This window comes from Carcharhinus amblyrhynchos, chromosome 5 (genome assembly GCF_965287045.1).
Source record: "Carcharhinus amblyrhynchos chromosome 5, sCarAmb.v2.hapA, whole genome shotgun sequence".
NCBI lineage: Eukaryota > Metazoa > Chordata > Chondrichthyes > Carcharhiniformes > Carcharhinidae > Carcharhinus > Carcharhinus amblyrhynchos.
The window spans coordinates 18,914,013-18,940,924 of record NC_137328.1 but is presented as its reverse complement, the minus strand read 5'-3'; the positions used below and the strand labels follow the sequence as shown (position 1 = coordinate 18,940,924).

Genomic DNA, 26,912 nt, shown 5'->3' with positions numbered 1-26,912 from the left:
AGACATGCTGGTTAGGTGCATTGACCCAAACAGGTACTAGATTGTGGTGACCAGGGGAATTTCACAGTAACTTCATTGCAGTGTTAATGTAAGCATTTCTAAAAAATAAACTTTAAACTTTACTTTTAAAAATGTGTGCATCTCTGCAGTGGTGGATGGTACTGGTAACAGCCATGGCAACCATCTGTGCCCTTCTCCAACATCTCCTTTGAACTAGTGTCATGGCTTGGCACAGGATCCCTGGTGGTGGATGGGCCAGGCTGTTTGGGTAATTTTCTTGCAAGGAATGTGAGAAGGCAGTAGGTTGGCGTACAGTAGGCCTCCCTCTTCCCAATGCTGGGTCACTTGATGTTTTCTTATTATTCATTCATGGGACACCATGGGCATCGCTGACTGGCCAGCACTTATTGCCCACCCTTAGTTGGCTGAGGGCAGTTGAGAGTCAACCATATTACTGTGGTTCTGGAATCACATGTAGATCAGACTAGGTAAGGATGGAAGATTTCCTTCCCTACATGACGTTAGTGAACCAAATAGGTTTTTCTGACATTTGACAATGGTTTCATGGTCATTAGTACATTTGGAATTCCAGATTTTTTTTTTTGTTGAATTCAAATTCCGCCATCTGCCGTGGCAGGATTTGAACCCGGGTCCCCAGACATTAGTTGAGTTTCTGTATTAATAGTCCAGCAATAATGCCACGAGGCCATCACCTCCCCGCCCAGGCACTAAGTGCCACAGGGTTTGCTTTTCAGGCTTACAGCATGATGTCTTCCCTGCTTGCCACTGGTATTCAACCCACTTAGGGGCTTTAATTGGTGTCAGGGTGAGAAAGCTGTCCACGAACCCTCCCATGTTTGACTGACATGGGGTGGCAGAGACAGGAAGGTGCCACAGTGCCCACCTGGTACCTTCACACCTGGTTAAATATGCATTTATTCCAAACTCATCTGAGGTGGCCATTCAGTTCTTCCCTGTGCATTCTCTCATTCTTTGTTGTGAATGCACTTTTGTGTGTGTATGATTGATGTAAGGGTTGTTCAAGTCAATGGAAATGAATTGAGCACATTTCCCAGGCTCTTAAGGCTAAGTCTTACCAAAAAATGGTTGTGTTGTTTCTGGCCGGAAAACCCATGTGTTTCTCTCCAGTCGGTTTTGTCTTCAGATCTTACCACACTCTGACTAAATAAATCATGGGGAACACATTTCACGCCACCAGACATGGGAGTAGGGCTCAAATTGTCAGGTGCCATCTTTAAAGAGTGCTCCAATCATAACCTGTATAAACCTCTCCACCCAGCTCACTCACAGCCCACCACAAAGGTTTCAGCGGCTTCCAACCACACCCTCGATCAGGGTCAGCACTTCTCTCCAAGCCCCCACCCCCATTTTGATATTTGGCCCCTTCTCCGCCCCCCCCCCCCCCCGCCCAACCATCATTGTCCCATTTTCCCCCACCGCCCTGCCCAGGGGAGTAATGGGGAGACAGATGTTACACATATCCATCTGGGATAAAGTTAGGTACAGTTAAATACATCCGAAAATCCAGGGCTCAGCATGTCATTCTGTAGGTAAAAGAAACCAAACAGAAATTGGCTGCACGTGCTGTTTGAAGAAATGATAATAGTTGGACAAAAAATATTGATGGGGTGACAGTCTAGAGTTTTTAGAATTAAGAAAGGGATGACAGAGAAGGAGGTGACACTATATCATGCCTACATGTTGCTCTGCAGTAACCACATGGACAGTACAGTGGCACGATGGCAGCACCACTCCCTCACAATGCCAGGGACCCAGATTCAATTCTGGGCTCGAGTGACTGTGTGGACTTTGCATATTCTCCCCTCATCTGTGTTGGTTTTCTCCAGGTGCTCTAGTTTCCTCCCACGTTCCAATGATGTGAGGGTTAGGTTGATTGGCCATACTAACCTGCCCCTTCGTGTCAGGGTAAATTAAGAGGGTAAATAAGTGGAGTTATGGGGATCGGGCCTGAGTGGGATTGTTGATGGTGCAGGCTTGATGAACTGAATGGCACTGTAGGGATTCTATGACCAGCAAAGATTAGAGATGAACAGATAAGACAGAATGAAGGCTGCAATCTGCATTGGATGAATGGGGCCTAAATGAAAGAATAAAAATGAACTCAACCTTCCAAACTATATATATATATATATATCTATACATATATATACTGTGCAATTATAAACTCAGTTTAGTGCAACCTTTTTATTACTTTTACAATGGAAAATACCATTTCTAAATTTAAGATTTTAATTGAGACACAAACGGATGCATCACGACAAAAAATACTGGATTGGTTGTCGTAAATATCTATCAGGTGATGCGTGGAGGGCAACCAGGCATGAAACTTAAGTCCATCCTTTACAAAAGGAACTACACAACTGAAAGTTCTGGCAGCTGCAACTCTAATATTCTATCTTTTTAAAAAGGATTTGGGACAGAACTTAAGTACATGATTGAAAGATTTCCTGTTTTGTTCTGTATTTTCTGTCCAGCAAACATGCATCAAGTTGTCAGTATTTACAAATAAAAAGATGATGCACACACTCCGTTGGTTATTTTGGCCTTGAACTAAATCATAGTGCTCCCTCTGTGGCTTTGTGAGCTTAAATTTGATTTCCGCTTTGTTTTATTTTGCAGAGTAACCATATATTAATTTGCAGCTTGTGTCAGGTACCAGGGACTATTTATTTATTAGTGTGATACTGCAGGAAAATTGTACAAGCACCATCATTTGCGGAGCCAGTGGAGTTCAGTGCAGCATAAATCAATCATTGTATTTTGATCCTCCATTAGCAGCACTGATATGGCAGGATAGGGACGGTATTAATTAATTCCTGTCGGCACTGCCAACATTACTTCATGTCATTTGTGGTGCCGTGGTGGTCACAGTTTCACGCTACTTATACTGACATCTTGGATGTTGCCCAACTCGGGTGGCATTGTTATTAATCTACGTGACATTTGTAAAAAGAAGAAATAGTGGGAACTGACAAATGTCCCATAGATTCACAGAATGGCTGCAGCACAAACTGAGGCAGCTCAGTCCCTCATGTGTATGGTAGCGTTCTGCAAGAGGAAATGCTGCTGGTCTCACTCCCCCACCCTTTCTCCACAGCCTGAAAGCTGTGTTTCTTCAGGTGCATACCCAACTCCCTCCTGAAAACCACAATTCAAGTGGTCACTACCACCTTCCACAGACCACTTGTACTCAAAAGCTTTTTCTTCATGTCATTGTTGCTTGATTTGTCAATCAACCTGGTGTCCACTGGTTCTTGACCATTGGTCAAGCTTTTTCTCCCCATCAACTCTGCCCAGTCCCCTCATGATTTTGAACACTTCTAATGAATTTCCACTTAACCTGCTCTTCTCTAAGGAGAACAAGCCCAGCCTCTCCAGTCCATCCACTCAGTTGAGGCAATTGACGTCTCCATGCCATTTTCAGAGGCAATAGGTGAAGTTTTCTCATTTTTCTACAGAATGGCACAGTGGGCAGGAAAGACCAGAATGGAAGCCACTGGCTGGAAGTACAGTTTCCTCAGTACACAGTGGTTAGAATTGCTGTTTCACAGTGCCAGGGACCTGGGTTCAATTCCTGGCTTGGGTCAGTGTCTGTGTGGAGTTTGCATGTTCTCCCCATGTCTGTGTGGGTTTCCTCCAGGTCCTCTGACATTCTAAAAGATGTGCTGGTTAGGTGCATTGACCTGAACAGGTGCCGGACTATAACGACTAGGGGAATTTCACAGTAACTTGATTGCAGTGTTAATGTAAGTCTTACCTGTGACTAATAAATATACTTTTACTTTTTGCCACTTAATCAAAAACAAAGTTAAGGGATCTAACCCACAGAGATCACACTGGTGGGGCAAGCTTTGCTCAAGCCTGTCCTATCAGCAGCCTTGGTTTTTAAAAGATTTGGGTGCCGTTTTTAAAAAGAAGGAATATAGAAACTCTTCCTGGACCCCCCCTGCCAAATGCAACCCACCGCCAACTCAGAACTCTGTCCCCTCCACCGATCACACCAGCAAGGAAGACCCCCCACACTGCCCCTCACCCCCCGCGCCAACCACCGTGGACATGGAGGCCGTCCCAAGGAACTCTGCCCACAGAATACTCACCGATCCAACAGCCCCCATTCGATTGAACAACCCCTCGTACTGCCCCCAGGGCACTGCTCAGGGATGGCCATCTCCCCTCTATGAGCCATACTTACCTGTGTGCCTCAGGCAAATTCTGCTTGTCAGATGCATGTCATGGGAGACCTGTTGTGATTCACATCAGCGTGAGGGCACGCATTGACAGCATAACAGTGGGGGATTGGCTCTCATGTGTAAAGACTGAATAGTGATATTTGAATATAGTCAAATGGGGAAAACCATTAAATCACTGGTAGGAGACTAAAACAAGCACAACTGGAAATCCTGCTTTTTGCATACTCAACAAAAAAAGAAATCTATTAACATTAATTTCAGATATCTGGATCAAATGAAGTCAGAAATGAGAGAAGCTCTGACTACCAGGCTGGGCCTGGTGTAAGATCCCTTTTGGGACTCCAGGTGGGGTGCGGGGTCAGTTGTCTGTCCCCCGCCATCAATCCTGTCCCCTGAAAGCAGCAGAGAAAAATCCCCCACACCGTTAGCATTCCATACAGGAAGACATGGATATAAATGCATCCTGAGTAAACTGCTTTGTGTACTGCAAAAAAAAACTCAGCAAAATATATACAGTGGTGCACAAAATGATGCATTGCACTCACACTAGTGAAGACTGCAAGGAGGATATAATTGATCAACTCTTGCCATCCTACCATCTGCACAAAATGTTCCACTTCTCCTACTAAACAGATTGAGGCTGTAGATTCTTGCAATATTGTCGAATAATTACTCAGGGCATTTTGCATTATGCTAGCAATGCATTTTTATTCAGTATCTTCAAACTGTTAATGAATGATTATCTGTTCTGACTCTGTACTCTTCTCCTTGAATGTTTGTTTCTATTTCATGTCTTCCATCTGACCTCTTTGTGATCTGTTTTACCAATTCTTTGTGCATTTTCCCCCCTAAGGACTGGTATCTGATTGTTCTGTCTCGATAACTCCCTGACAAGATGAAAACAGTTTTCACAGCCTCATTGTTTAGTCCCATCGCCACTAATAGGATGGCTCGCTCATTTCAGGGGCTCATCAAACTTTTCATGTGATTTGCAGGCCACTGAATGGCAATTTGTGGGACTGTGATTTGTGAATGGTCCAGGTTAGCAAAAAACATTTCCCTTTCTATGAGGCAGGACTAGGCATATGGCATCTCATAAGCTGTATGCAATTTTCCATGGCTAAAATATGGATCTGTGGGTGTTTCATCCAATTACCCTGTCCATCCATTCAGCACCAAAATGAAAAGATCCAAGCTGGGATTCTTTGGTCCCACTGCTGAGAATGAAGATTTGGCTAAACGCCAAATTCTTCACTCTCGTTAGCAGCAGTAGCTGGGCGCAGAAGACTGGAGAACTCCAGCCGCACAGGAGCAAAGGGCCCAGCCTGGTACAAGAACATAGAAAACCACAGCACAAACAGGCCCTTGGCCCACAAGTTGCGCTGATCATATCCCTACCTACTAGGCCTACCTATAACCCTCAATCCCATTAAATCCCATGTACTCATCCAGAAGTCTCTTAAAAGACCCCAATGAGTTCGCCTCCACCACCACCAACGGCAGCCGATTCCACTCACTCGCCACCCTCTGGTAGTCGGGGCTTCTCTCATTTCTGACTTAATTTGATCTATATATCTGAAATTAATGTTAATGGATGTTTTATTTTGCTGGGTATGCTGAAAGAATTGATGGTATAATGATAAAAGCAAAGTACTGCAGGTGCTGGAGATCTGAAATAATAGCAAAAGTGCTGGAAAAACTCAACAGCTCTGGCAACATCAGTGGAGAGAGAGAAACAGAGTTAATGGTTGCAATTTTACTGGGGCGGGATGATGTTACTGGCACCAGATATCCTGTGTGATCATCATCTCACCTATTTCTGGTGAGAGGCGACCCTGGAGAGGTTGAGGACAAAGGAGGGGCACCCCTTTGGCAGTGCCGATCTGACACCTTGGCATTGTCAGCCTGGCACCTTGGCAATGCCCAATGGGCACTTTAGCACTGCCCATCAGACACCTTGGCATTGTCTTTGGCATTGCTGGGGCAGGGCCTGAACGAGATGGAGCCAATGGGGGGCACGAAGGTGGCAGGGCCAAGCTGGGGCAACCTGATCGGAGAGGGATGGTGGGCCCACTGCTGCTTTGCATCGCGATTGGTGAGGGAGGGAGGGGGTCTGCTACTGCCCTGCATTGCTATTGGTGGGGGGTGGGTAGCAGGGGGGCAGTGGAGGTAGTATTTTCAAGCAGTGTGGGGCTTGTGATTGGCTGCGGGCCCCTGTGATAGTTTGGGGGGGGGGGGGTGGTAGCGGGGGAGAGAGAGGCGGGAGGTCCAGCAGCAGAGGCCTGACAGATTTCTTTCTCTCTATCTGTGTGACCTCTGCTGTTGCAATTGTGCATGTGCAGCCACAGAGTTCTGCACATGCACCATATCTTCCTCTACAGCTTGATAAAGCTGGCTGGTGGGTTAAGCCCTGCCCACTGCTTTGAGTAGCTGGAAACAGTCTAGCCCGTCATTTCACGTACTAAATGCAAAAGATTGGGAGTAAAGACTTGTTTAACAAATGGACCTGAAACTCTCATTTTCACTCTAGTTGGACACTTTGAAGTTTTCTTGTGAAATCAGCTCCAAGGTTTTTTTTAGCCAGATATGACTTCTTTGGAACTGAAGAGAGGTTGAAATGTGATGGGCTTTATGCTGTTAAAAAAAAGTGGAGTGGGTCAGGCGCAGCAAAATTGAAGTCAGGGACAGATTAGCGGTCATGGGACAAATATGTAATAGGATGGAAGGCAAAATGAATAGTAACGATACTAATAAAGACACAAAATGTTAGCCCAGAGTAGGTGTTAACAGCAGAATAAAGGTCAACACTGTCTTAAAGCAACATAGCAGAATGTCTGAATAGCAAAGTAGAGATGAGCGCCCGCAAACAAAAACATGAGAACAAGATGCACACTGGGGAGTTGAGGGCAACAGGGACATTGTGGTAGTAACAAAATGTATGACAGATTTTTGGTCTGATGTTTTTGAACTCAATGTTCAGTCCAGGAGGTTGGAAAGAGTATATTTGGAAGATGAGGTGCTGTTCTTCCAGCTTGCTTGGGCTTCACCGACACATACCAACAGGCTGAGGACAGAGATGTGAGTATGGGAGCAGTGTGGTAAATTGAAATAGCAAGTGACAGGAAGGTTGGGTTCATGATTACGAACTTGTGCAGAGGTCTTGTGCAAAGCAGTTCTCAGTCTGTGGTGACCACATTGTGAGCAGCAGGTACAGGGGAATAAGTCAAAAGGATTGTAATGAAATTGCTGCTTTGCTTGGAAGATGGTGATTGAGATTTGGAAAGTGAGGAGGAAGGAGGTAAAAGGACGGGAGTACACCCCCAGCAATTGCATGGGAAGGGGGTGAAGTGTTGGGGTGATAGAGGAGTGAAACAGTGTATCGTGGATATAGGGGGTCCTTTTGGAGTCTTGACAGGAGAGGAGCTAATGTAATTGGAACAATTAGTGACATTTTCATTTATGTTACAAATCTAAATAAAGTCTTCTACTGTGGTTGAATATTTTGGTTTGGAAATGAGTATTTCGTAAATTTTTAACTATGCCACAGAACATCCTGCTTGATTAGATTTTTCTGTAATTATTGTTTCAATTATTCAAGAACTTTGTGTTTGTTATACTGGAGTAGATTTTCCACTAGCTTGTGCTGGATTTTCACTCAAAATCATTCAAATTAGCTCAAAAGATTGAGGTATTTTGCATGCAAATTAAATCCTTCACAAAACTGAGCTAAGTTTTTTTAGGCGTAAGGACATGAATAGGGATAGAAGATCAGAGGAAACAGCAGGAGGAGAAGGGGCTGACTGAACAGTGGTAGGGAGGAGAGCCTCTGAGACCTCCATGGTCAACTGGGCCAGAGGTTTGTACAGGTTATGATCAGATGCCCTTTAGAGATGATATCCTGATCTTTGTGCAGCTGAGTTTTATCAGTGTGTTCAAGCCCCTCCCCTCCCCTGTATGATGATGTGAAACATGCTGTCTTGATTTTTCTTGACAGAGTGCTTTAAATATGTGGAGAGTAAACTGACTGTTTTGTTGGAGAGCATCACATTGGTTTTCTCGCCAGAAGCAACAGTGCCATTTTTTGGTAATACTTAACCCAGAGAGATTCTGGCATTATGGTGAAAAAACAGTGATCAAACAAAAGGAGATGTGGGAAATGTGTAGACTCAAGAACAGAAGGCAGTACGTAATGAAGGTAGGAAGGAGGACTAGAAAAAGCAGAATAATGTAAAGGGAAAAGACGGAATGTGATTCAAGCATGAAAGAAGTTCACCAATGAGATACTATGGGCAGAATTTTACGTGATGTTTTTCTAAGTGTCCTGCTACCATGAAAATGGGAGAGTTCCTGATCTGTCTGTCTAGGCGAGTTTTCATGATCAATCTTATGCATTTAGTCATAGAAATAATCTGGCCCATATTTTCAAGCTGCTGTAAGCAGTGGGCTGGGCTCATTCGCGAGCTAGCCTGTAGAGGAAGCTACTGCACATGTGCAGACCTCTGATGTGATGCATGCACAATCATAGCAGCAGGGGTCTGATAGACAGCCAGAGAGAGAGAACTGTCAGGCCTCTGCTGCTGCAGGCAGCCTGAACCAACCACCCCCACCAAACTGATTCTATCCCTCCACCCTCCGATCCAATCCCATTCCAGAATGGCAGTGGGCTCCCCCCTCACCCCCCTGTTGGACCACCCCATTCATACCCCTTCATGGCCTTTCCCTTTATGCCCTGCCCCCAAAGGCCTGAACCTCTTCAGCCTCCCACATGCCCAGGCCCAGCACTGCCCAGTGCCAACATGCTCACTGGGCATTGCCCAGGTCTGGGCTGGCAGTGTTGAGGTGCCAGGTTGGAACTGCCCGAGGGGTAACCCCCTCTTGCCCTCAGCCTCCACAGGGGGCCATAATTGCCTCTGGTTCCACCAGCAAGGCTAACACGATTGTTGCCCATTCACGGGGAGCAGGTGTTTTCCTCGATGGAACAAATCTTTCCCGGCAAGGCCTCTGGGCTGCTGGAGTCCAATATGTCCAGGGGGTGCTAAGGGGCCTGGCCTGTTCTGCTGGCCAGCCTGCAAGAGAAGGGACATGACATCAGTGCATTATAGGGGCTATAGAGGGAACACTGATTACTCCCTTGAGTCTTGAGGAATGACGAGATTCTCATGTTTCTCTGCTGCCCCCATTTCACCAGCAGTGCAGGCACAGTCTTCTTCCTCCCAAGCATGCTCCTCAAAACGTGCGAGGGTTCTTAGCTCAGACATGTTTCCAGCTGGCTATGCCCACTCATGCCTGTTTTGGTTAAGTTTGTTCTGCCATGAAACTGATGAGAGAATAAAGGTGGGAGTGTTGACAATTAAGATGGTGATGAGGTGTGGCAGGCATGAGGCTTGAGTGGGAGCTGGAATGTGAGGAGCATTGCTGCGACTGGGGGAACATGGTGATTGTGGGAGAGAAGAGGGGACCTGGTGCTTGTTGTTGACGAAGACCAAGGTGGCTGAATGAGAGAAAAGGTTGGGGTGTGAACAGTATGCAGGAAGGCAATCATTCATCATCTTCTGACATTGCTGGCCAAACCTCTTCTAGAGTGGCCTTGCAGTGACCAGGACTGCTGCTGCTGCATCTCAGGCGGGGGTGGTGACCCTCCCACAAGGCCATCTCCTGGAGCGGGAGGAGACTATGTCCCACCTCCCTCCAGTCCATCCAACATCCTGGTGAGGCTCCCTCTGAACCGAGCAGTGTGGGCTTCTTTGCTGCCATCCCCTGCAGTTGTTGTGGAGCTAGTGCTGGGAAGCCGTTTAGATGGAACTCCCCAGAGCTTGGAGCAGTTAAGTTGTTGTGGGTTGGGCAAATCAGATGGAACACGCAAGGGCATAAAAATTATTCCTCATGAGGCAAAAGAGTCGGTCCAAAAAGACACTGGTGCGAGCCATGGGAAACTCTGTTTTCCACACCAGAACTCTGCCCCTTTTTAGGTAAGATTTTGTCAAATATTTTTTGGCAAATATTTGTGCTCATCAAAAGAAGAGGCATTTATGCTTGGAAATGCAAATCTTCCTCATGTTTGCTTCTGCTGTCAGCATCAAACATTAACAGGTCAAATGTCAGTTATGTTAGATTACAAAGACCTCTCTCATTTCTTACATCAACCTCAGCATCCTGCACTAGTGTGATCTTTCCACTTCACATCAGTGATTCTGATATGGTTCTGCATGTGGCTGCTAGATCAGGCAGGATTAAAGTTATTATTTACAATGGAGTTGGATTATTTTGAGAACAAGGCTGAAACTACCTAAAAAGATGGAAGGAATTCCTTGTAGGCAGCAGAAAGAAAATACTGAGAGATGAAAGAGTGACATGTTGAAGCTTGGTGCCATCCAATCTTTGCTAAATTATTAGAGGCAGTTCTTGTTTTCCCTCTCCGATCAGTATGTTTGCGTGGAAAACATGATTGCTTCAAAGAGAATCTTATTGTGGAGTGTAATTTTGGGCAGTGCCCCATTGTGGGTCTCTAATGTGTGAGAAAGAAGTACATTATTACCTACACGAATTATAATTTGAGGAATGTTGCTCGACATTTTCTGTCGGATTTGCATCAATTGGAATTTCTAAGTGTTTCAGCACTTCAGAGGAGTGTATGAAAAAAACACCCTTCTGTTTAAGTTGTCAGCTGTTGGTATCTGGAACAAAGTATGTTCAAAACTCTTTTACATCCAAACACTTGGCAAGCAGATTAAATATAATTTTACTTCATATTCTCTGAAAATCAGTATGTGAGCTGAAGTTATCCATGATTGATATCAGACCATTCCTCATTTGCTCCTATTTAATATTAAATTGGCAACCTAGTGAAGATGATTTTATTTGTTTTGATTTATTATTGTCACATGTATGTGCGCTCTATACAGACAAAGCATAACATACATAGGAAAAGGAAGGAGAGAGTGCAGAATGTACTGTTCCAGTCATAGCTAGGGTGTAGAGAAACATCAACTGAGTGCGAGTTAGGTCCATTCAAGAGTCTGATGGTAGCAAGGAAGAAGTTGTTCTTAAGTTGGTTAATACGTGACCTCAGACTTTTATACCTTTCTCCTGACTGAAGAAGATGAAAGACAGTATGTCCAGGGTGCTTGGGGTTCTTGATTATGCTGGTTGCTTTCCTCAATAGCAAAAAGTATAGACAGAGTCATTTTTTGGGAGGCTGGTTTGCCTAATGGGCTGGGCTTTGTTCATGACCCTTTGTAGTTTCTTGCGGTCTTGGATAGAGCAGGAACCATACCGAGCTGTGATACAACAAGAAAGTATAATTTCTATGATGTATCTGTAAAAATTGATGACAAATTTCCTTAGCCCCTGAGAAAGTAAAGATGTTGGTGGGCTTTCTTAATTATAGCATCGATGTGGAGGGACCAGGACAGATCTGGACACCTAGAAACTTGAAGATCTCGACCGTTTCCACTTCATCCGGATAATCAGTATGGGTAGCAAAAAAAGTCACAGGGTCTCAAGTACGTTGTTTGTTTCCATTTGCAAAAATAACAATTGGATATGAAGAAGAAAAAAGAAATATGTCATTTGGCAATGTGAAATATGCTTTAATCATTAGCTGGCAATGTTATACTTGATCTGGGAACACCTGCCACAAATACTGGGTGTCTGAAATGAAATATTACACTCTCCAGTGTGAACAGATCTGGCCTACTTCTCATGTAAACATGATGACCCAAGCAACAAAATGTGTTTCAGGCCTAACTTGATTGGGCCTCTTGTTCTCTTGTGCTGTATTTTAAAATTTAGATGATCATAAAATATTGCTGCCTTGTCCTCATGGTTAGCATGGTGTCCTTATTCCTCGCTCATTCTGCAGTGCAGTAGGCAGTAGTTATAATGTGAAATTTCATTGAGTCAAAATAATGCTCACATCAGTGGGACTTGGCGTTGCTTACACTGCAGGTGTGAGGCAGATGTCAGGTTAAATGCCAAGTTGCTGTCTGAGTTGCACTGCTTCATCATGTTAACTTTCTGAAAACGTCACCATCTTCCTTACAACTTAGTGCATTCGGAAAGTACGTGTGAAATATCCATGCCGTATATATTGATATCTATATACATTAATTTTGAAGGGGAACAGGCTATTCCACCCAATCAGTCCATTACAGTATTTAAGGTCCACTTGAAATCCATCCTTTCCTTTCACATCTAATTCTATCAGCATAACCCTCCATTCTCATCTCCCCCATAAACTTATCCATCCTCCCCTTAAATGCATTTATAATATTCACCCCAACTGCTCATTGTGATAACATGTGTCACATTCTTTAGGCAATACCATTTCTTTTGAACTGCCTATTTGATCATTTGACGATTATTTTATATTGACGGCCTCTAGTTTTGCTCTGTCAAGATCTCCAATAACTTTGAAGTCCTGTAGGTCACACTTCATCTCTTCCTTTCCAAGATGTGCCAAATTTCCTTAGCCTCCTGAGAAAGTAAAGGTGTTTGGTGGGCTTTTTTAATTATAGCAATGATGTGGAGGGACCAGGACACATCTCAACCATTTCCACTTCATCCCGATAATCAGCATGGGTAGCAAAAAAATCTTCAGAGCCTTGCAGTAGGAAAATAATCTTTGAAAATCTTTTCTGTCTTCTCTCTAGTTATTTTATATTTCATTTTACTCTGGCTATTAAAACTGTACACAGCTTCAGTAGGAACATGGTTGAACATGAGGGGAACTCCACTCTCCCATCACCAAACCGCTCCCCCCCCCCCCCCCCCCACAAGCCGTCCTCCACCCTATCCCAATCTTTTGATCTCAGTCTTGATTATTCTCACCGATTGAGCATCCACAGCCTTCTGGGCTAGAGAAATCCGAAGATTCACAATCTTTCTCCTGATCTCAGTCCTAAATGGTTGAAGCCTTATGCTAAGATTTGATGCTTTTCGATGCTTCAGCCAAGGAAACAGCTTATCCGCCTCTATCCTTTGAATCCCCTTAAAAATGTTGATGGTTTCCATGAGATCACTACTCGTTCTTCTATACTCAAGAAAAAAGTATGGGCCCAGCCGGCTCAATGTCTCCTCATAGAACAGCTCATTCTTTGCTGGAGTCAATCCCTGGACCATATATTGCACTGACCTACTGCATCTACCTAATGTGTTAATTGTGACTGAAGACGGTGTTTAATTAATTGTATTCAGGACATGGGCATTCATTGGGAATTTGCGTCAGCTCATATATAGTGGGACAGACTGAAACTGTGTTTGTTGGGAACATAGTTGTAACGTGTGTCTCTGTAAATAAAGGTTCATGAGATAAGACTGCAGTTCTGGGACTGGCTATCGAGGATAGCACACTGAGAAGTCTAACGATACAAGGTTAAAGTCCAACAGGTTTATTTGGTAGCACAAGCCACAAGCTTTCGGAGCACTGCCCCTACATCAGGTGAGTGGGAGTTGTGTTCACAAACAGGGTACACAGATACAAACTCAATTTATGAGATAATGTTGGAATGTGAGTCTTTGTCTGTACTTTTAAAACTTGATTACCTATAATGTGAGTGGAGAGAGGGTTAAGCACAGGCTGAAGAGATGGGTATTGTAAAGACTCGCATTCCAACCATTATTTTGTAAATTGAGTTTGTGTCCTTATATGCCCTGTTTGTGAACAAAACTCCCACTCACCTGACGAAGGAGTAGAACTCTGAAAGCTTGTGGGCTTGTGCTATCAAATAAACCCGTTGGACTTTAATCTGGTGTTGAGACTTCTCACTGTGTATACCCCAGTTCAATGCCAGCATCTCCACATCGTATCTGGGATTGCCTATAATGCAAATACATTCTTTCTTGGGCAAGGACACCAAAAGTGTACTTGATTCTCTAGGTGTGGCCTTACCAAGGCCACAAATAATTGTGACAAGATTTCTGTTGTCTCTTCTAGTCCAGTGCTCTTGCAATTAAGGAAAACATACAATATGCCTCCCTAATTATTGCTGTACCTGAATGCTACTTTGTGTTTATTGTACAAGGGCAATCAAATGCTTCTGCCAATGTTTACTAGTCTACCACTTCTCCAAAGTATCCTAGTTTTCATCCTTGCTATCGAAGTAGCTAACATTTCCCCACACTATACTATATGTGCACCTTTCTCCTGCAATTGGTAAATTATACTCAGTGTCAGTTTGGATGGCAAAACTGGTGGGGCCTAAACCCGCCAGCAAGCTCGCTTCGTAGAGATCAGGTGCCTTTTTTAAAGGGCAACCTGGACTCAAAGCGAAATTGAAGATCACCTTCCCTCCCCTCATGGACATTGATTTTCCCCCCTCCCTCCTCATTGTCTGTTCTCCTCCCTCCCCAATCATCCCTTCCTACCCCAAGCATAGATTACTGGCATCAGGGAAATGGGGCCTCCCAGTGAATGCCTCGTAATGCCCTGCTTTAAGCACTGCCTTCTTAATGCTGCCCTTCATGAGCCCCCATTCATGCTCCACATCCTTCAGGCCCTCCTCCTTGGCACTGTCTTCTGGTGGACACTGCCAGGGTGCCAGTGGGCAGTGCCACTTCAGAGAGTGCAAGCTACTGATCTGTAAAGATCCAAACAGCAACTGTGCTTGTTTCTCTCTGTAAGCCTAGTCCTGCCCAGTCACATGATTTTTCCTGTCAATCAACCTAATTAAACCCTGCTTTAAAAGACTCGAGGGGAAACATGGAAATAGCAACATTGCATTAGCCCAGATTAAAGCAAACATTCCAGCAATTTGGAGCAATTCTGTTTCTGCAGTATCAACATGTGGCCTGTTGGTTATAGACAAAGTGGCACTGGGTGAATAGAACTGATTTTAAAAAAACCTTGCACAAGAAACATGACACAAATATATTTCTAAAAGGTACAGTATTGTCACAGTGCTTAAATCCCTTTAAGGCTTTGCCCTAAATTTTTCTATAACTTCCTTTAACTGCATAAAACCCCCCAAACTATCTTCCTCCTGAGATGCCAGCTTCTGTTTTGATACCTGCCTCACTGAATCTTACTGTTTCTCCACTTCCCTCCATCTTTATGATCCTCCTTAAGATCCACATCTTGGACCAAATATGTTGTTTCCTTTCCTGTATAACCTCATCAGTTCTGACTATGCCCCTGTGATTCCCTTGTGACACCATTCAACATTGGCCACAGTACAGGAAACACAATTTGAATGATGGCTCCCACTTTTTTTGTTGTAAAAAATAATTACATAGAAGTGTTGCATGTCACAATCTCATTGCAATAGTGTGACCTTAATCAAAGTACACTGTAAGAAAGAGAAGCAATGTCACAAATCCATCAGTGTTAGAAATCAGGGGCTGGGTTTTCAATGCAGGGTCGGAAGCCTAACACCCGGTGAATCCTGAGTCCCAAGTCCATTTCCCATTCCGCCCAACATGGGAATTGGTGTGGGGTGAACCATGGAAAGATCCATTGACCTCGAGCAGGATTTTCCAGTTTCGGGGCAAGTGTGGACCCTGCCCCATGTCTCAGCTGTGCCACTGTCTCAACACTTTTAAAATTCAGAAGTTCATTTATTAGTCACAAGTAGGCTTACATTAACACTGCAATGAGGTTAATGTTAAAATTGCCCAGTCGCCACACTCTGGCGCCTGTTCAGGTACACTGAATTTAACATGGCAAATGCATCTCACCAGTATTTCTTTGGAGTGTGAGAGGAAACTGGAACACCCGGAGGAAAACCACACAGACGTGGGGAGAACGTGCGGACTCCTCACAGACAGTACCCAAGCTGTGAGACACCAGTGCTAACCACTGTGCCACCGTGCTGTCCAAATGGTCTAATTGGGTAGGAGATGAGCTTGGTGTCCAGTTAGTGGCATCAAATGCCTGCAGGAACTGGGTGCTGCCTGCCTGGGAGAAGCAGCAAAGACAGAGAAGAGCCATTGTGGGGATTTCTGCTGCCTTGCTGAAGATTACAAGCAGCTCCTTTCAGGGTCAGCAGTCAATGCAAAAAAAAAACCCTAGTGCCCACACTGGGACAAGTCAATCTGTGAAAAACAATTACAATTCACATGAATTTTAGTTGGCCCTGCAGCAAACCTAACAACTCACATGCACCAAACAGCAAGAGAAGGCCAAAACTCCATTCTTCTCTTGACGGGTCCCTAATCAAGCTGCTTAGAAGCTTAATGAACAGTTCATGGGAGGCAAATGGGTTTGCCATTCCCTTCCCCTTGAGGGATCTTTGTCTCAGGACAGTTTATAATTTGCAATCTCCAGGACTGTGATTTTGAAATCACAGCCACACTGGGTCCCGACCCTGCGATGCTTTGAAAATCTGGCCCCACGTATCTTCGTAACAATATACATTGTTCAGGTGCTTGGCCACAGGCTTTGTCCAGGATGGCTTCAATTAATTATATTCTTCTTTGCAACAGCATAGTCGTTATTTAAAACGATAAACTGACCTTCTCGTCTCCTATTGACAGCTCTAGTTTGGATGCTGGTGAATTCAGTATTCCCATAGCTACAAGAACTCTTGTAATTTACTAGAAAATGACCAGTATGCAGATACTGGGAAGTAAGAAAAGCTGAACTGGCAGCTGATAGGGGATGGGAAGAGAGGGGATCTGTAATATTAGTGCTGGCACGTTCATTGTCTTCAAAATAAATGAAGGCAGAATATATGTGCATCCTTCTCCAGGACGTAACCTGGTGTCGTTAAATCAGAGATGTCGAGGAATGAACAGTAGACATGAGTAAGTGAGGTAACATAGACTCAAGCAGAACAAGCTCAGCATTTAGCAAACTATACTTATAATTCCACTCAATGCATTTTATCCCCTTGGCCCACACAAAACAAAATTAACAACCAAACTGTTTGGGAATTGCAGATACAATCTGGAATGTAAAGGAAAAATCTGATTACATTCCCGAAATAACAACACTGAAAAATCATAATTAGGTCCCATTGGAAAATGATTGTGCATCATTGAAAGTGTCCTGTACCCCCACCCTCTTCCCCGCTCACTGTGTGATGAGCATTATTAAGACACACTGATTTTGGGTGTAGTAGTTTTCATTGTTTTAAAAATGGAAAATGCTCAGGCAGCCACCAGAATAATCCATTTCAAATTCAAAACCATCTTTGAACCTGGCGTACAGAAATGTTTTTTGAGATGAAGTGACATCAGACTAGTTAAGCTCCTCTCTCGAACTATTCGTTTTTGCCAAAAATATGCAGGTGAGATTTGAATGAACTGAAAGCCGCATAAATATTAACTAAGTTTGCTGTAATGAACAGACGCTAGAAGATGTACAGATTTTCAATACAATGGCACAGACTAGTGGTGAAAAATAAAAAATTTAGCAAAAATTCAGACTCATGTCAAGCCATCATTGCCTGTTTCTGTCTGAGAGGGTGGTGAAGGAGCAAAACAATTCCAATTGAATTATTACAGGACAAATCAGGATCATTTGGAGCTCAGCAGTGAATATTTTATCAGCACTGACTTGATACAATATGCATTCCGTGATAGCACAGCAGCTGTATATGTGAAATATTTAGTCCTCTAGAAAGACGAGGAAAAAGCTTTGATCATTTTATCACAGCAAATTCATCAGGAAGCTTTCATTTAAGTACTTCCTTGTGTTATCTAATTTCCTGGTTTGACTAAATTTAAAAAAAGGATGTAATTTATTTTCCCATAAATGATAAATGGCAAATTCCAATTAGGGATATTTGGAAACAGCCAAAATCTCTGAAAGTGAGGAGAAATATCACTCAATTGAACATGAATTGTCTCTTTCATCAAGCAAAACATCCTACATTGTTGCCCAGGTATTTGATCTGGTCAGATAGGCGCTATTCTATCACCAATTACTGATATCAAACACTAAAAATCAATGAGTCTCTCCTGCATTAGAAAGGTGTGCTTGTCATTTTTATTTATTCGTATGGCTTCATCTCCCATTTTTGGGTAATTTAAGTAATTGGCACACTATTGGTAATTATGAATCCCGTTATTCAGTAAATAGCAACATAGCATCTTCCATGCATTCTCTACACAAATTAGATAAATGGCCATGTTAGCACAGGGTGAAATACTTCAGTTTCAGTGAACATTATTTCCCCACTTCTATCATCCACCTATTTTTCTTGAAAGATTTCCAGGTCAACTGGAAGACTATTTGATACAAGATAACTTTCTGTATATTCTATCCTCACGATGTATCTCAGAACCATCTTAAATACACTCGGGAGGAAGTAGCTTTTCCAGCTCACGCTCTATTATGACTCAGAGTAAAGCCGAGGAGTGCACACACAATACTGATGCCAAAATTGATTTGTTAAATACAGTTTATTCTAAGTTTATTCGGATATACCAGCCATTTGGTGTCCATGAGATGGAAAGGGAGGAAATGGAAAGGGGTATTTTGGGCGGAATAATGATAAATGGTTTTCTTGTTAACATTTTTGAAACCATAAATCAAGTTTTTTTTTATGATGGACATTATTGGCTGAATGTTTACCTCGGTGGCATTGAGCTGCACAAATCATTGCATTTTGAAATTATTTGGACAAAATCTAATCTTTCACAGAATCCCTACAGTGCAGAAGGAGGCCACTCAGCCCATTGAGTCTGCACTGTCAACAATCTGACCCAGGCCCTATTACTGCAACCCCCACGTATTGAACTTGTTAATCCCCCTGACACTGAGGGTCAATTTACCGTGGCCAATCAACCGAACTCTCACAACTTTTGGACTGCGGGAGAAAACCCACCCAGACACTGGGAGAATGTACAAACACCACACAGACAGTCACCCGCGGTCGGAATTGAATCCAGGTCCCTGGCATTGTGAGACAGCAATACTAACCACGGTGCCACTGTGCCACCCTTTTTTTCATACTGCTGATCCCATGCCATTTCCCTCTGGAGTTTTTGCCAGTCAGGAATGTCTAAAGTGCAAAAGACACACCTGCCACTGCTGTATCTGATGTCACCATTTAAAAACTTGTTTTGCTTACTGATGCAGGGATTTCAAATCCCGCTAAAAGCATACCAGATTTGAGAGTTTGTTTAAAAGATGGAAAGCCTGCTGTGAGTCTGGAACACTCTAAAATGTATTCACACTGCATTCACACCTTCAAATGTCACTATTAGGTGCTGTGTTGCAATGTAGATGTGTTTTTAATGCAGTGAATCATCTGTCCTGCAAAGATAAGTTAACCCTTATATTGACCAGCATTGTGTAATTGTTCACATGCATCAGTACTTCTCCAATGAGAAAGATAAATAAAGCAGTGAAAAATGTTACAAAGTGCCCTGCCATTTAAATGGAGTAAGATTACTTTTTTATTTATTTGCGGGACATAGGCATCGTTGGCTGGCCAGCATTTATTGCCCTTCCATAATTGCCCTCCATTTCAGTAGGCATTTGAGAGTTAACCACATTGAGGTAGCTCTGGAGTCACATGTAGGCCAGACCAGTTATAAATAGCAGATTTCCTTCCCTAAAGGACATTAGTGAACCAGATGGGTTTTTCGGACAATTGACAGTTGTTTCATGGTAATCAGTAGGTTCTTAATTCGAGAATTTTTAAAAATTGAATTCAAATTCCATTGCCGGACATACGGGATTTGAACTCAGGTCCCCAGCTGAATTTCTGGATTAAAAAAAATTGAACCACGTGCCACTATCCATTGATTCACAGACACTCTGATTTGAAATGAAAATGAACTACTTCTGTTACTTCCATCTCAGAGACTACTCTATAGTTTGGACAGCTGAAGCCATCATAAAACTTGGCTGAGCTTCAAGCTCTAAGGGGTTTCAGAGCAGTAGTTGGTCCATCCGTCTGAGAATGAATGACATTTTTTTAAGAAGCTGCAATAAGAGATTGTGCCTTTGATCTTATTCCCAGTTTGTTGATACAAAAGAATAGGAGGTTTCTTCTCATGGATCCATTACTTTTTCTCAGTATAAATAATTATGGGCGAAATCTTACCAAAATATGGCAGAGTGCTGATTCCAATGTGAAAAACGGTGTATTTATCTCCAGAAAAAGCAACAGGTCTTCTTTCCCAGATCATATCATTGTCTGCCACACAAAAAAACAAGCAGGCATATTTCATGCTATCAAGTGGGGAGAGGCAGGGTCTCAGCGTGTCAACAAAGTCCAGCTGTACTGAGATCGGAGTGCTATAGTTAAGGAGTGTCTCAATCAGACCAAACAACAATTCCCACCTTGTCTTTCTGAGCAGGACCAGCACTTTTTCCCATCCCCACCCCACCCGCTCTAGCAGTCAGTGCTGGCAGACCATCGTCCTGCCCCCCCCCGCCCCCCCCCCCGCCCCCCCCCCACCCCCAAACATTGGAACCCTTCCTCACAACCACATAATCAGTGCCGGCGTCCTCCCTCCCCCCCGCCATACATCAGACCCCTTCTTTCAATCCCCCACCAACACAGTCAATGCCAGCACCCATCCCCCAACCCTACTCAACAGCCATCACCAACATCCCCAGCTTTCGCACCTGCTCCACAAATAAATGAATCTCCCCCTCCCCTATGAGGGTCCCATTGACATCCATCCCTGGCACTGCCCTTTGCCACAGGTTGGCAGCGAAAATTGGCATGGTGACAACCTTTGCCATGCAGCATTGCTGGTGGGCCACTGCCTAGCTGTGTTCCTCTCAACTGGGGGCTATACGCCTCTGGGGGATCCCCTCATTTCTGGGTGAACCTGTTGTAAACCGTGTCAACGTGATATGACATCAAAAGAGTTTGTATATGTGGTGGGTGTGGTCAATATATGGTGAGGGGATGGTTAGTGTTATGTAAATACATTAACATGTATTTTAAACAGTTTCACACCCATTAAAGTTTTAAAGTTTATTTATTAGTCAGAAGTAGACTTACATTAACACTGCAATGAAGTTGCAGTGAAAATCCCTCAGTCACCACACTCTGGTGCCTGTTTGGCTACACTGAGGGAGAATTTAGCATGGGCGATTCACCTAACCCGCATAGCTTTGGACAGCAGGAGGAAAGCAGAGCACCTGGAGGAAACCCACACAGACACAGGGACAACGTGCAAACTCCACACAGACAGTGACCCAAACCAGGAATCGAACCCGGGGCTCTAGCGCTGTAAGACAGCAGTACTAAACACTGTGCCACTATATTATGGGTGTGAATGTGATCATGTCACTGGTGGCGAGGGCGGCGAATCGGAAGTCATGATCTCGCCAACGTAATCCATGATCTCCAGGGTTTTGCTGAATCTTAAGCCCCTGTTGCCATTCCCAAGGGCAGCAAAACTGAGTTCAATATCGTTGCCTGTGTTTTTGATGGAAGCTTTTATTTGATGGTTAGAGGTTTATTCCAATCCCCACTACCCACCCCACCCCGCCCACGCAACATGCAATGTACAATATTTTTTGTATTGAAGGGAATCTGTGGGTTGTGTATGGCAGAGTGAGTGGGCATGGGAAATACATTGGGATGCCTGGAAGGGGAGGCGGATGGTGGGGGGAAGTGACAGGTGAGGTTTAGTAAGCCTTCAAGCTATACTAGGAGCCACGCTGCTGTGGCCAAGAGCCCCGATTGACCTCCTTAACAGCCTACCTCTGCACCTGAACATAAACCCCACAAGAAAAGACAAAAACACTGGGTAAAGTCACAGATCGGTGAGGAATGCTTGTGAGCTGTGAAATGATCCAATTCACAAAGCCCACTCCTAAGTGGACCCGATGATTCCGAATCAAAAGATCCTTGAAAATATCACGTTAATTATCTACCTGAGAAGCCTTTTAGAAACAGCAATTTCATTCTCAGTTTGAAATATTTATTTATAAAAATCTGAAAAATGCAAATGTTATACATTTCTGATCAGTAACCGATTTCACGTGAACCCAAATATTCCTTAGTTTAAAATTCATTACCCTTGGTGGGGGGTGGGGGGATCCATACTATTCTAGAAAACAGTTTGACATTTGGATTATTGCAACACATTCAGTTACATCTTCATAAATTGATGATGAAAAGCCACGAGGCTTGAAAATGGATGGGTTCAGAGCTCTTTGTATGTTGTTATCAGTCAGAAACCTTGATGGGCTAAGATGATAAGCTCCTACAAAGATTGTCAGTGATGTGGCCCCCATGTCTACCTTGTTATGGAGGAAGAGGTGTAAATATCTGATGGGTGGACCATTTGTCATTACTGTGTGCATGCTGTCAGATTCAGTCATTTCAAAGGTTGCAGAAGCGTAATTGAAAATAAGGGATCTTGTGAAGAGGTTTAATATACTTTGCGTGTTAACCAGTACATGCTAATTGCACATTAATTGGTAGGAATATTAGATTTTGGCATTAACTTGTGGACACCAAACCTGTAGTCACACTCCTCAAAAACACCCTGGAATGCTCATTCATGCACAGGCTGGGTTAATAAAAGTTCTGCTTGTGAATTGCTACTTTGAACACAGAAGAAGACCATTCAGCCATTGTGTCTGTGCCAGCCTAAAAACAGAAAAAAAAAACTAGTTGTTCATCCTGATCCCACTTTCCAGCACCTGGTTAGTAGCCTTGCAGGTAACAGCATTTCAGGAACAGATCCAGGTATCTTTAAAATGAGTTCAGCTTTTCAGCCTTAACATGAGATTTCAAATTTACTGGAGATTCTTTCTGAATTGCATCAAATTTTCCTATTCTAATCAGTGAATAATGCCATTATTTTCATTCATTCCTGCGTGTGACCCATACAGGTATTGACACCCTCTGTGAAAATTGTATTAGACAGTAACCCATTACTTGAAACAGCTGCTCTAAACTTAAAACACACTGCCAGGCAAATGGTTCATTCATTGAGGAAAACGTATTCATTTTGATGGAGCAGCAGGAATAATGTCTTTGTTTGTAATCAAATACAAAATGAAATCGTACATTTGATCAGTAATCCAATTATCTGTGAAATCTTTGAAAACTTGTGCTTTAGACTAGGAAAGGATCTGACAGATTTCCATCATTGTGCAGATTAGGAAATTCATTACTTAAAAAAGAAGTCAGTATTAGTTATTGCATCAGGTATTTTGAAGTATGAAGATCAACAAAGAAAACTGGTCCAGAGAATCCATAAGTATTTGTCTTATGCATTTTCAGTATAGTGATGTACCATGTGCTTGAATCTAAGCAGGGAGAATGTAGAAGACCTTAATAAGGACACAAATTGACTCCAAGAACCAGATTTCCAGTGGAGAAACATCCTCACTGCATGCTTAAGGAGGGCAAGTGGAACAGACTCCTCAATTGAGATAGAATGATTGCTTCCAGAGACCAACAGTAGTTATCCATTCATCGCAATTATACAAATATTCACTTTGCATGTTGATGCATGAGTGGAGTGGTGGCATATAGCATCACTCAGGAAGACACACCAATTTTGACACTCAAGTGCCAAAGAAGAAAGTAATATTGCTTCCAGTAATATAAGTACCCGTAGACAATATCTGCATTTTTAACAGAAGAGTTAACATGCGATGAACATTCAGGGGACACAAAAGCCAAAACAGAAATGGATCTGCATGCTGTTGTTAACTTAAGAGGTAAATTCTTAACCCAACAATTAATTTGTGGGAACAGCTGAAGGGGAAGTTAATATTCTGGTTTGGTTGCTGGTCTTTTTGTCTCCTAACAACATTCTGATATTCAGGCTGTTGTGTGTAGTACCTCGCAGTGTAAAGCAGAGTAGATCAGCAGAATCGTGATTATATATTGCCTGCTGCACAGTGTTGCTTTTGAAAGAAGCACAGCCATGTTCCAGGAAGTGAGTCAGGTGTATGACGTGGTGCATGAACCTTCCAAAAAGACACCAGCTAGCAGCCCTATGAGTACAAGGTGGGGTAGCGCCTGTTGAACGTAAAACTAATGAAAGTTTTATGGACCGACTGACCTTATCTCAAGAGGGGTGGATTAAAAAGGGTGGAAAATATATTATCATTACATCAAACTTCAGTTGGACCCTTTTTCTGAGTATTGTTTTTCACCTTGGGCACTCAGGGAAGATATATTGAACTTGGAAACACAACAAAATGAAGCTGGGTAAAAGGAATTTAATTATGTTGGAATGTGGCATAGACTAGAACTAAACACTCTTCGGTAGAGACAATTTAAGGGATATTTAAGAGTTGCTTAAAACGATTAAGGTAGTCAGATGGTCAATGAAGGATAGACAGAAGATAGTTATTATGGAAATGAGTTAAGGACAAAATGTTCTGGCCCCTCCCGTCTCAATTCTAGAAGGATAAATGCAGCAAATGGATGAGAACACTATCATCTGCAAGTTCCTCTCTAAGTTATGCACCATCCTGATTTGGAAATATATTGTTGTTCCTTCACTGTCACAAAATCAAAGCCCTAGACCTTCCTCCCCAATGATACTGTGGGTGTACCTTCACCACATGCAGCAGTTCAAGAAAGTAATTCACCAACAATGGAAGTTAGGGATGAGAAATGAATTCTGGCCTTGCCTGGGAAAAAAATAAGTATCCATGTTCAGTTGCAGGCAGCCATTAGTGAATAAATTATATTTATATCTCCCCAAAGGTAGCAGTGGGATCAATATGACAAAATGCTCGGATTTTGAAATCATAGAATCCTTACAGTGTAGAAGGAGGCCATTTGGCCCACTGAGTCTGCACCAACAACAATCCCACCCAGGCCCTATCCCCGTAACCCCACGTATTTACCCTGCTAATCGCCCTGACACTGAGAGGCAATTCAGCATGGCCAATCAACTTAACCCACACGTCTTTTGAGTGTGGGAGGAAACCAGAGCACCTGGAGGAAACCTATGCAGACATGGGGTAAATGTGCAAGCTCCACACAGACTATGACCCGAGACTAGAATTGAATCCAGATCCCTGGTTCTGTGAGGTAGCAGTGCTAACCACTGCGCCACCGTGCTGCCCTCCTTATTGAAAAAACATGTACCGTTTTACATTTGAATATACATCTATGTGAGTTCCCAAAATATAATATGACCACACCAATATCTGAAGATTTAACACATTAGGTTGTATGTTTCTTGTTACTGTAATCGCAAGCAAAAAATATATGACCAATCCCACCAGAGTAATTCAAATACAAAAAAAGGTTTTTCTTAATACTGGTATAGATTTAACAAAAATATCATCATTTCACAAAAAATAAAACAAATAACAATTGCATCCTTCCTTTGTACGTACTTTAAATTAACCTAGCTGGCTTCTTTCTGTGTCTGTCTGCATTTCTTCATATTCCATGTATATTCGCTTGTTTCTGCTTTCTCAACATTTCTAACTGTTTCAGTGATGAACTTTGACTACCAACCTCATTTAATGATTGAAACAGTGAAGTTCATGGATTCGTTTCAGTCAAAAACACTCACTCACTTCATGTTACTGATGGATTCGATACCACTGGCAAACTTCCAGTTTCATTATGACTTTTGTATTCATTCTGATTCTGTTTGAGGTTGGAGGAGGAATTTGAACAATAGGAGATTTAGCATGTTCTCCATTTATCAGATTTCCTCTTTCATACAAATGGTCTATATGAGGATCAGCCATGACCATAATGAATGGTGGAGCAGGCGCAAGGAGCCAAATGGCCCAATCCTGCTTCCAGTTTCTACTTTTTTCATGATACTGATGAAGTCTGTCTCCAGTATTCACTGGATATGTAAATATAGCTGGTTCCTTTACACCTCAGCGAATTTTCACCATGACCTTCTGACCAGCACTGAACTCTGTAGTTTCCTGCCTCAGGTATCATGACTTGTCTTCACTTTGGCTTGACATCAGGTTTAAGCAATTTCATCCTTATCCAGGGGTTGTAAACACTAACTCATAAGGTGAACAACCTGCTGTAGATTGTGGTGTTATTCTGTAAGACCACAGAAAGTTGTCACGGAAATTACTGCCTGGCTTGTCACCTAGCAAATACTTGTCCGCACTCTGTACACTTCATTTAGTCGCACTATTTGATACTGGGTGATACAGTTGTATTAGAGTATGTTTGATTCCGTTCTAACTCAGAAATATTTCAAACTGTTCTGATGTAAACCATTGTCTGACATGAACACTTCTGGCAACCCATAAATTGCAAATCAATTTCTCAAGATTTCAATAGTTTTGGCATTTGTGGCTTTGGGCATTGACTCAAAATTTATCCACTTGCTACAGGTATTGATCAAAACAAAGTACCCTTTCCCTTTCACGTCAAAGAAATTGACACGTACTTGTTCCTACAGTTTTCTTGTGTTTGACCATGGAATTAAAATAACCTTTGTTCAATCATTTCTCATTCACAAGCATATTTCACAACTTTTCAGCACAATTCAATATCTCTACCTACCTTTAGGTAGCAGCTTGCTATTGCATCCATTACAAAATATATCCGTGTGTTCTTGATGAAATTCCTCTTATAATCTCTATATAAATCTTAGTGAATAAATACACATAAAACCCCATTAGAGAGAGCCTTGATCTGCAGTCAATTCATTTCTATATGTGAAATTATCCCACAATTTGTTTTTGTCATATTCTTTGGGCCAGCCATTTGCAATGCAATTGAACACTTCACTGAGCACCACATCCTTATGAATTTCTTCTTTAATTTCTTTTGTGTACATTGGCATCTGTAAAGTAATTCA

General features: G+C 42.8%; 1 pseudogene; it reads left to right on the top strand.

The window, feature by feature from the left end:
• LOC145343364 (NADH dehydrogenase [ubiquinone] iron-sulfur protein 3, mitochondrial-like) overlaps positions 1 to 25,731 on the top strand; it is a 49,652-nt pseudogene extending 23,921 nt beyond the window's left edge.
• Positions 25,732 to 26,912: the final 1,181 nt, after the last annotated feature.